This window comes from Otolemur garnettii, unplaced genomic scaffold, assembly GCF_000181295.1.
Source record: "Otolemur garnettii isolate 467f Iridium unplaced genomic scaffold, OtoGar3 scaffold00015, whole genome shotgun sequence".
Taxonomy (NCBI): Eukaryota; Metazoa; Chordata; class Mammalia; order Primates; family Galagidae; genus Otolemur; species Otolemur garnettii.
Window position 1 is genome coordinate 6,414,777 of NW_003852410.1, and position 9,769 is coordinate 6,424,545.

Here is a 9,769-nt window from a genome sequence, read left to right on the forward strand (position 1 = left end):
AGAATCCCAGTGGACAAGCCTCCCCCTCCACACTCCCAGCCTGGCCTCTGTCCTCCTTGAGAACAATGAGCTGAACGGTGTCCCGATGACTTTCAGCAGGCAGGACTGCAAAAAAGAAAAGAGTCTGGACTCGGGCCTTCCTCCACACCAGACTCACAGGTAAATAGAATTAATGGTGCGTCTCTCTTTGTGGCAAAAGAAGGATCACGCCAGCATGGTTTTTGCAGAAGTAATCCCTCCGATGTATATGTTCAAAGCATGTGAAAAGAGTGTCTTTCAAAGGGGAAAATAGTTTTGCAATATTATTTGGAAGCCAAGGAAAAAGACTTTTTTTTTTAAATTCAGTTTCCAAAGAGACCTCTAAAAATTGTCAGTGCCAACTATATTGCAAGTCATCATGGCAGGGTATTGGGAAAAGTTTTCAATTAGCAATAATCGCTCCTCCGATAAACCTCATTGGCTACGTACGATACTGCCACTGTGCAAAGCTTCTTTTTCTTAACATACAAACAAGGGGGAAAGTGTTAGAGGAGAAAGTGGTTCTGGCCATCAGTGAAGTAAGTGCAGTTTTACAGGGAAGGGAGGCAGAGGAGAAGAGAGAGAAGAGAAGGGAATGAAGGGGGGAGGAAGAGGAAGAAGAGGAGTTGGGGGAAGAAGGTGACAGAGAGGAGACTTCACCAGCTCAGCCTAGGCTGCTAGCTGCATTGCTGAATGCATGGCCCCGCTGAGTGAGGGCAGAAGGGAGCAGAAGGGGACAGGGAGAGAGAACCAAAGGCACGGAGATGCTTAGTCTCAAATCTCTTTTTCACCTTGGTTTCCAAATGGGTGTTCCCATGCTCTGGAGGGGAAGTGTTCAGACACAGGCTTGCTGGTGGGGCTGAGTCAGGGCCCCACCCAGCCCTCTGCCAGCCCAGGGGCCTCTCCTTGCCCACAGGCTTGGCAGCTGCTGTTTCTCCTGTTATCAGGAGAAAACAAGACAGCAAGGGCATGAGAGGCCACTTAAAGTCACACCCAGGAACATGGGGTCTAGCTCCCAGAGCCCCGCTGCTGGGTGTCTGCAGTCATCCTGGCAATGAATGGTGAGCTGTCTCACCAATGTCAGCAGCCCAAGGGAGGCAGCCCCGGGGAGAGGGATTAGCCCAGCTGCGAAGGTCTGTTGCCACAGTGCCTATTTCCGTTATGACCACCCCTGCACCACTGTCCCCTACTCTTTCGCTGTAAAGCCTGAGAGGGGCAGGAATCCCGTCATGGGTCTCACTGCATAGCCAGCACGTGATGTGCAGGCTGGTATACAGTAGGTGATTAGTAATAGAATAAATTAGCATGCATTCAAATCTCCCTGCTGCCCCTGTCCAGCTGAAGTGCCTTACCCTCTCTGAGCTGCCACCTCATGGGACAACGGGAGAATGCCCGTACAAGTATAGGCTAGATGCCTCCCCACATAGTGAGATGAGATAGCGGGGCCTCCAGCCTATAGTTGTCAAAATACGGTGAAGTGGGAGTGGAGGAGATAGTTTCCTTTTCCAGAAGTCTGCAACTCCTGCTGCTGGTAATCCTGAGTGTGTGGTACAGGTGATACTTTTTAGAAAGATGGTTCCAAGCTCACGTTCTCAGGGGCAAATACCTGGATTCCCATCCAGCCTCCAGCCCTCACTCCCTGGTGATCTTGGGCAAGCCTCTTAACATCTCCAAGCTTATTCTCGTTGTCGTGAGTTTACATGAGATAAATCCTATGCTGTCCCTGGCACATAGTTGATGCTTGGTTCGTGTTAGCCATTATCACCACTTTCCCTCTCCCAGCTCTGTGAGGTAGATGTGACTCTGACCAGGATGCAAAAGAGGAAACTGGGGCCAGCCAGGTGGAGAGGCCCTACTGACAGCAGAACCAGAACCAGACACTTCCCAGCCCCCCACCCTCCCAGGCCCAGCACAGCTGCCAGAAACAAGTGACAGTATCACCCTCACTGCCCCGGCTCCTGGCCCCCGGTGGAGAAGTGAAACACGAACCCACTGGTGCACGAAAGAAGAGAAGGAACCAGCTGAGGTGAGGAGAGTCGCGCAGCCCCTGAATCCTTTCACAGGGACAGTCTGTCTAGGGTAAGGTCAAGTCCCGGGCAGTGAGCAGGTGGAGGCAGTGGGAAGATAGTGTGACAAGAGGGGGGCCTGGGGGTGAGTGGCAAGGGGTGAAAAGCTGGTCCTGAGAATGCGGAAGGAAGCCCTTTATCAGCATTAACAAGAACAGAGAGGGAAGTTGTTTGCATCTAGCCAGATACCTCAGCTATGACCTCCTGTCTCTAAGGAGGGGGTCCCTGTGAGTTTTGCTTTCAAAAGTCTCTGGGGGAAAAGAACATGTCCCTTCTTCTTAGAAGCTGCCTCACCCTAACCAAAGAAATCTTTCTGTGGCTTTTCTGACCAATCACCACAGGTTGGCCTTTCTGCCTCCAGTGATAGCTGGCATTTCCCATGCTTTCAGCCTACCCATTTTACAGGTGAAGAAACTGAGTCTTGAACCTGGCCTCTGGTTCTGTCTGCCATTAGCAGCTTTGGGATCCTACTGTGTTTACCAAACAAGCCTCAGTCTTCCCATCTGTAAAGTGGAGGAGTCTAGGCTATGTCTTCCTCTCAGTCTTTCCTCTTCCCTTCCCTCCAGAGGAAAGGCTGTGGAATTCTAAGGCAAAAGTCATCATGGTTGAAGGACATGGATTAGTCAAGAACCCAGCACTGAGGTCAGCCTCTGGAAGCAATTTAAAATGACCCAGGGATCTGAGATTCCAACCCCCCACAGGCAAGCAGAAGTGTCCCCTCCCACATAGGGCCACCTCCCTTCCTGAGCAGGCAGGCTCTGATTCTGTGGGTGAACAGCTGTGCGCCTGTGAGTCTCCAATGCCAAGCACGTAGGCCTGAGAGCAGGCACGATGCTCTATGGACAGCCATTGTTCCTGCCTGCCTGGGACACACCTGCACTGCATGGGCCAGGCGCCCAGCCAGGACTCACCATCTCCTTTCATCCTCACAGTAACCCATAGGAGGTACACGCCCATTTTACACCCGAGGAAGCGGAGGCGCCTTGCCCAGGGGCCTGCCACTGCAGGTGACAAAACAGATTCAACCCCAACCCGAGTGTCTCCTTTGGACAGAGCCATTCTGTTTAAATTAATGCTGGGTGATCAAGTTATATGCATATTTTGCCTATAACGAATGGGGAATACTTGTGTTTTAAAAGGGAGTAACCAATTTCAGCATTCACAGATAACACGACGTGTTGCCTGGAATTTGACTCAAGCTATTCCAGTTTTGGAGGACGGTAAAAATCAAAGGGAAACTGGCCATAAGTTGATAACCCTTGAAGCTGGGTATTATGGATGAAGTTGATACTATTCTCTCTTGTTGTGAACATGTTTGAAAGGGTCCATGATAATTTTAAAGAATAACTTACATTTAAAAAGTACTAAGTGATTGATTTGAGATAAACGAACTAGCATTGGAAAAGTCCTATCATGGGCCAGGGATGCTTTGTCCCACCCTGCAGCTGGAAGCACTTTAAGGTCGGCCAGGAGAAGGTATTCATTACAGCCTCCTGGTTCTGCTCTCCCTGGACCACAATGGCCTTCTTTGCATCCAAGAGAGCAATCTTCCCCCAAAGTGCTGGCCAAGTCGAGACTGCAGGCTAAGGCTCCCAAAGCCGCACTGTGGTTTAATGACGGAATTTGGAACCATATGTGGTTCACATTCCCTCAGTCAGGAGACTTGGGGAATCACTTATAAAAGTTCTCAGCAAAGGCCCAGCAGCTACCCACATCCAAGGACACCCAGAAAATTGAGGAAGACGAGACCTCTGACTTCCACAAGATGGTCAAATATCAGGCAGTGGCCCCTCAGGCCCAGCACACAGTCCTGCCTGTGTCTGGGGTTCCTTGGGGTGGTGGGGGGAATGACTTGATTTGTCTTTCCAGATTCCCCTAACACAAGGACACCTCCATCTTTATGGCCTTCCCTGTCCTCACATAAGTGGGAATCACTTCTTTATTATATGGAGCAATAGTCATTCATTTTTTCATTAGCTAGTTATTGAGCGCCAACTGTATGCATTGGGGTTACAGTATATTCCAGATAGATAGGTAACTTACATAGCATGTGACAGACATGGTCACTATGCTCCAGGAGCTTCTGATTTCCTAGGGTAGAAAGGTAATCATCAATGATTAATGCTGTTAATCACTAAATTATAATTCTGACAAATGTGTTAGAGAAGTGCCGGCACCATGAGGGCATATAAGGAATGGAATCTGATGAGGGCAGTGGAGAGGATAATGTCTACTAAGAACTGAACATTTGCAGTGCTGACCAGCCACACAGGGGAAAGGGGTTACTCCAGACAGAGGGAACAGCATGTGCACAGGTCAGCTGGAACATGGCTCATTCAAGGAAGTGAGGCCACAGTGCAGACTGTGCAGGGTGATGAGTGCAGATCACGAAGGGGCTTGAAGGCCAGATGGAGGCCGATGGAGTGCTCAGTGTGTGAGTGTGTATAAGCACGTGCGTGTGGTAATTTACACCTAAAATGAGCACTCTGGTAGCTGGGGGTGCTGAATGAGTCAGAGCAAGGCAATGTAGATGCTGGAGCCTGGCCTGAGTTATAGACCCCACTAACCCTGAGCCAGTAGTAAGTACCCCTGTGCAGTGAACAGCCTGCACAACCGTACACAGTGGCTATGGTATGATCAGGAGGCTGGAACAGCATTTATTGCTGAATCTGCCTTCTGCGCTTTAAGTACCTCGAGTTCTGAGTTCTTGAATTTCATTTTCATGTTTGTAAACCCAGTGCACATAGGATATGCTCCTAAGACTTGCTGAGTGGATTTTTCTTTAGCCGTTGTTTTTTTTATACTTTCTTTCTTTTTTTTCAATAAACTTTATTTCATGCTTGCCTTTATTTTATTTATTTATTTATTGTAGAGACAGAGCCTCATTTTATCACCCTCAGTAGAGTGCCATGGCGTCACATAGCTCACAGCAACCTCCAACTCCTGGGCTTAGGCGATTCTCTTGCCTCAGCCTCCCGAGTAGCTGGGACTACAGTCTCCCACCACAACGCCCAGCTATTTTTTTGTTGCAGTTTGGCTGGGGCAGGGTTTCAACCCATCACCCTCGGGACATGGGGCCGGCGCCCTACCCACTGAGCCACAGGCACCACCCTATTTATACTTTCTATCTTATTCTTTTTTTTTTTTTTTTTTTTTTTTGAGACAGAGCCTCAAAGTAGAGTGCCGTAGCATCACAGCTCACAGCAACCTCCAACTCCTGGGCTCAAGCAAGTCTCCTGCCTCAGCCTCCCAAGTAGCTGGGACCACAGGCGCCCGCCACAGTGCCTGGCTATTTTTTGGTTGCAGCCGTCATTGCTGTTTTGGCAGGCCCAGGCTGGATTTGAACCCCCACCTTAGGTGTATGTGGCTGGCGCCTTAGCCACTTTCCTAGGCGCCGAGCCCTATCTTATTCTTTTCTTCTAAATCCATTATGGGTTCCTATTTATGAACTTCTGCTAGGTGCTAAGAAGCACTGGGACTTTTTAATCCTCCAAACTTCTTATCCTCTGTCCATTCAACAGAGTATGCACAGTCATACACATAGGAAGGTGGGCAGGCACCTTCTGAATCCTTGAACTGTCACACCCTTGGGGTGTGGTGTAGGCCGGCTTTTCCTCCTTCTGGTGGGGATTCTTGTGGCTGAATCTCTGCACTTGGAATCTCAGAATGTCAGAGCTGAAAAAAAAGGAAACATTTGGGACCTCATTTAACAGATGGGGCAACTAAGGCCCAGAGAAGGGCTGGAAATTACTTAAAGTCACTGAATAAGTCAGAGTCAGAGCAGGACTAGAAACCGGGTCTCTTGACAGGTTTAGAAGAAGTGGGTAGTTATCAGGAGTGGAAATTAGAAGAGAAAGACCAAGGAGGGGAAGTAGCTCTCTAGGCATGGTATCTGACTGCAATGGTTATCTGTGAGGCTGCAAGGGATTAGAGGAGGCCACAGCAGACTCCTTGCTCACTGCTGGAAGGGGAAGAGAAGGCCAAGAAAACAGGACTTCCCCAAGGAGTGGGCGGGCCTCTAAGCAAGAATCCATCTGGACCCAGCCTGGTCCAGTGGATTTTCAGACACTAAGCAGAATTTCTTGTTCTGGATCTGGTCAGTCTGGAGGCCCTTGGTCAGTGGCCAGGACAGCTTGGCTGCCAGTGAGCTACCCCATGGCCTGCTGTTAGGGCACTTGGTGAAATCAGACAGAAGGCCTGGTTCCCCTTCCCAGGGGCCTGCACCCCGGGTGCCCTCTGCGGGCCCCAGTCTACTTCTCCATCAGCGCCTGCTTGGGGTTTTCCTTGCTCTGGGTCTTCATCGCAGCCCCTCTTATGTCACATTGCCTTGGGTCCCACCAGCGCCGCCCTGAGCTGGAAAATCCCTTGGAGCCTGAGAGCAGCCCGTGACCATAGAGGCAGGAAACTATGACACTCAAGGCACACAGGGTGTGGGGTTTATTCTTGGTATGTGGTTGGGAAGGGTGGGGCGGGATGGGATCATCAGGAGGGAACAGACACATCCCAAAAGAAGGAACCTGCCTGAGAATTCCAGAGTAGTTTTCTTTCCTAGAGTGTTTCCTTTGCTTCCAGCCCCCAGAATTTTCTCCCTTTCTTGGGGTAGCATCTGGGACCTAGTGTTGGGGGGCATGTTTTAGGACCAAGGGTTCAGCCTCTCAATGAGGGACTCCAACCTACGGGGTTTAGTGGTAGTAGCAATGGTAGTAACGTAAGGAATAGTTGTCATTCATCGAGCACTATGTACGTGCCAGGTTTTACACGGCACCTGGAGCCCTCGGGCATGGTAGCTTTATTTGAATCCCCACATCCACCTTTAGAAATAAGTATTGGTCCCATTTTACAGATGGTGAAACAGACTGAAAGGGCACAAGCTGGTTCCTCAGTGCAGTGCAGCTATTCATTTGTTCACTGATTCTACAAATATTTATTGAGACCCTGCCATGTGGCAGCAGCCACAGCTCTTGATGAGAGGGTTAGAGCTGGAACACGCCCCTGTCTTCAAGGCTTATCTATGGAGGTGCTAATGAAGGGAGTGGGGTGGGGAGCAAATAAGCAAGTCTGTAAGGATGGGAATTGCAGATTGGGATAGGATGGGGGGGAGACGCTGTAGAGGAAGTGTCAGCTTGGTAGGGTTTTAGAAAGGGGAAGAGAAGCCTTTTTAAAGGAGGTGACCCTGGAGCTAGGGCTTGATGGGTAAGAAGGAGCCTGGGAAAGGTCATTTGTGGCAAAAACCCTTGGGGCGGGAAGAACACGGTCGGTTTTCAAGAGGCGCAAGGTGAGCAGGGAGGAGTGGGGCAGGGACACACTGGCCTTATAGGTCACGAGAAGAGTGGGGCTGTCAGTGGCAAAGGCTGACACTCTGGATTGCATCCTGGGCTCTTCCCCTTCATCACAGGCCTTACTCCTGACTCTGAGCGGGACTTAGGTGGGTGTGACTCTGTGGCCTCATTGGCCCAGGCTCCCTCCACTCACAATGTATCATAGGCAGGCAGGGCCATTCCTGTTTCCCAGCTCAGGAGCCTGTCTGGGCCTGTGGGCTCTCCACTGAGCAGCAAGAACAAACCTCTGGTTATGGAATAATCAGTTCTAAAGGACAGGGCAGCTGTCCAAACCCAGAACTCTTCCCTACCTGCCCCCCACCCCCAGGCTTCTGGGCCTTGCCTTTCCCGTCACCCTCCATCACAATGGAATCAGTGGAGGCTAAACTGGGTTCAAATCCTGCCCGTACCACAGTAAGTAGTGGAACAGTGAGCAAGTCATTTAATCACTTCTGTGAGCCTCACTTCCCTAACCTGTGAAATGGGATAATAGCCATCTACTTCCACAGGGCTGTGGGTGAACATTAAATATGACAGTAACACCAGATACCACTGAGAGCTTACTCTGGGCCAAGCTTGTACTAATTGCTTTACACACATTAATAAACTCACTTTCTCCTCATATCAACTATATGACATAGATATTGTGATCAGAGACAGATTCCTGGGCATGTGGCTTCTGTAGTCACAGAGGGTCACCCTGCATTTAGAAGAGTCCCACACTTGATTTAATTCTCCACTATTACTTTCTTGAAATTCTTAATAATTTTTGAAACAAGAGCCCTACATTTTCACTTTGCACCAAGTCATACAAATCATGTAACTGGTCCTGATTATTATATACTCAAGGAATTTTTACTCACCATACACTCTGGACTGTTCAGAGAACTGCCGAGATAGGAGCAACCCAAACAGAATTCCTTACTCTCGTGGAATGTTCTTTGCATCACTTCCCAGATAAAGGAACTGAGATTCAGAGAAGGTAAGTTACCTGCTCAAGGGTACACAGTGAGTGAGTTTCCAAGTTTCAACTCAGAGCTCTTTTTTTTTTGAGACAAAGTCTCAAGCTGTCGCCCTGGGTAGAGTGCTGTGGTGTCACAGCTCACAGCAACCTCCAACTCTTGGGCTTAAGCAATTCTCTTGCCTCAGCCTGCCAAGTAGTTGGAACTACTAGCCCCCACCACAACACCCTGCTACTTTTTTTTAGTTGTAGTTGTCATTGTTGTTCAGCAGGCCCAGGCTACATTGGAACCCACCAGCTCCGGTGTATGTGGCTGGCGTGCTAGCCACTTGAGCTACAGGTGCCGAGCCTCAACTCAGAGCTCTTAACCACAATACCATCTTCCCTTCAGTGTCAGGCTATGATATATTTTTTTTTTTTTCTGAGACAGAGCCTCAAGCTATCCCCCTGGGTAGAGTGCCATGGCATCACGCTCACAGCACCCCCCAACTCCTGGGCTCAAGCGAGTCTCCTGCCTCCACCTCCCAAGTAGCTGGGACCACAGGTGCCCACCACAAAACCCAGCTATTTTGGGGGGGGGTTGTAGCCGTTATGGTTGTTTGGCAAGCCTTGGCTGGATTCGAACCCACCACCTTAGGTGTATGTGACTGGTGCCTTAGCCACTTGAGCCACAGGTGCCGAGCCGAGACCTTCTCTTTAGGTAGGCCTCAGCTTCAGTGCACTTTCCACAAAGAGGCCTTCTCTAGCCTCCAGTCTAAAGCAGCCCTTCCTGTTATTTTCTTTCCTTGTACTTTCCTTCAAGGTGCTTTCGCATACTATAATGATTTTTTTTTTAAGTGTCTGCGTGTTCCTTTAATGTCTGTCTGTGAGGAAATGAGGTCTTAGTTCAGTAGTCCACAAGGAACTGAATCCTGGCAGCAGTCATGTGAGGGAGCTGGGAAGAGCTTCCCAGGCCAGTTTTGATAGTCTGAGAGCCAGAGACCCAGCTAAGCCATACCCGGATGCCTGACCCACAGGAGCCATGGTATCATAAATGCTGTTTGGTGTTGTTATTGGCCTCTAAGTCTGGGGGCAACTTGTTGTGCAGCAGTAGATAGCTAATACAGCCACTACCGGTTTCTGAAACTGCTAATGAGTGATGATCTATAAATTAAAAAGTGCTGATCTAGTTTTAAGCTCAGTTCCTGGGCATTCAGGGATGAATAAGATGTGCTCATTGCCTTCTAAAGGGCTTTTAGTGTCTTTGAAGTTCTTAAATTTGATAGGATATATGCATTTCTGGAGCAGGGTTCAAATAGGTTACAGTAAAAATTTTTTTTTTTTTTTGAGACAGAGCCTCAAGCTGTTCCCCCTGGGTAGAGTGCCGTGACATCACAGCTCACAGCAACCTCCAACTCCTGGGCTCA

General features: G+C 49.3%; 1 non-coding gene across 1 annotated transcript; it reads right to left on the reverse strand.

Moving 5' to 3' along the window:
• Positions 1-345: 345 nt before the first annotated feature.
• On the reverse strand, positions 346-490 carry LOC111723761. The gene has a single exon (XR_002772234.1). It is a non-coding gene; the product is annotated as a U4 spliceosomal RNA (small nuclear RNA).
• Positions 491-9,769: the final 9,279 nt, after the last annotated feature.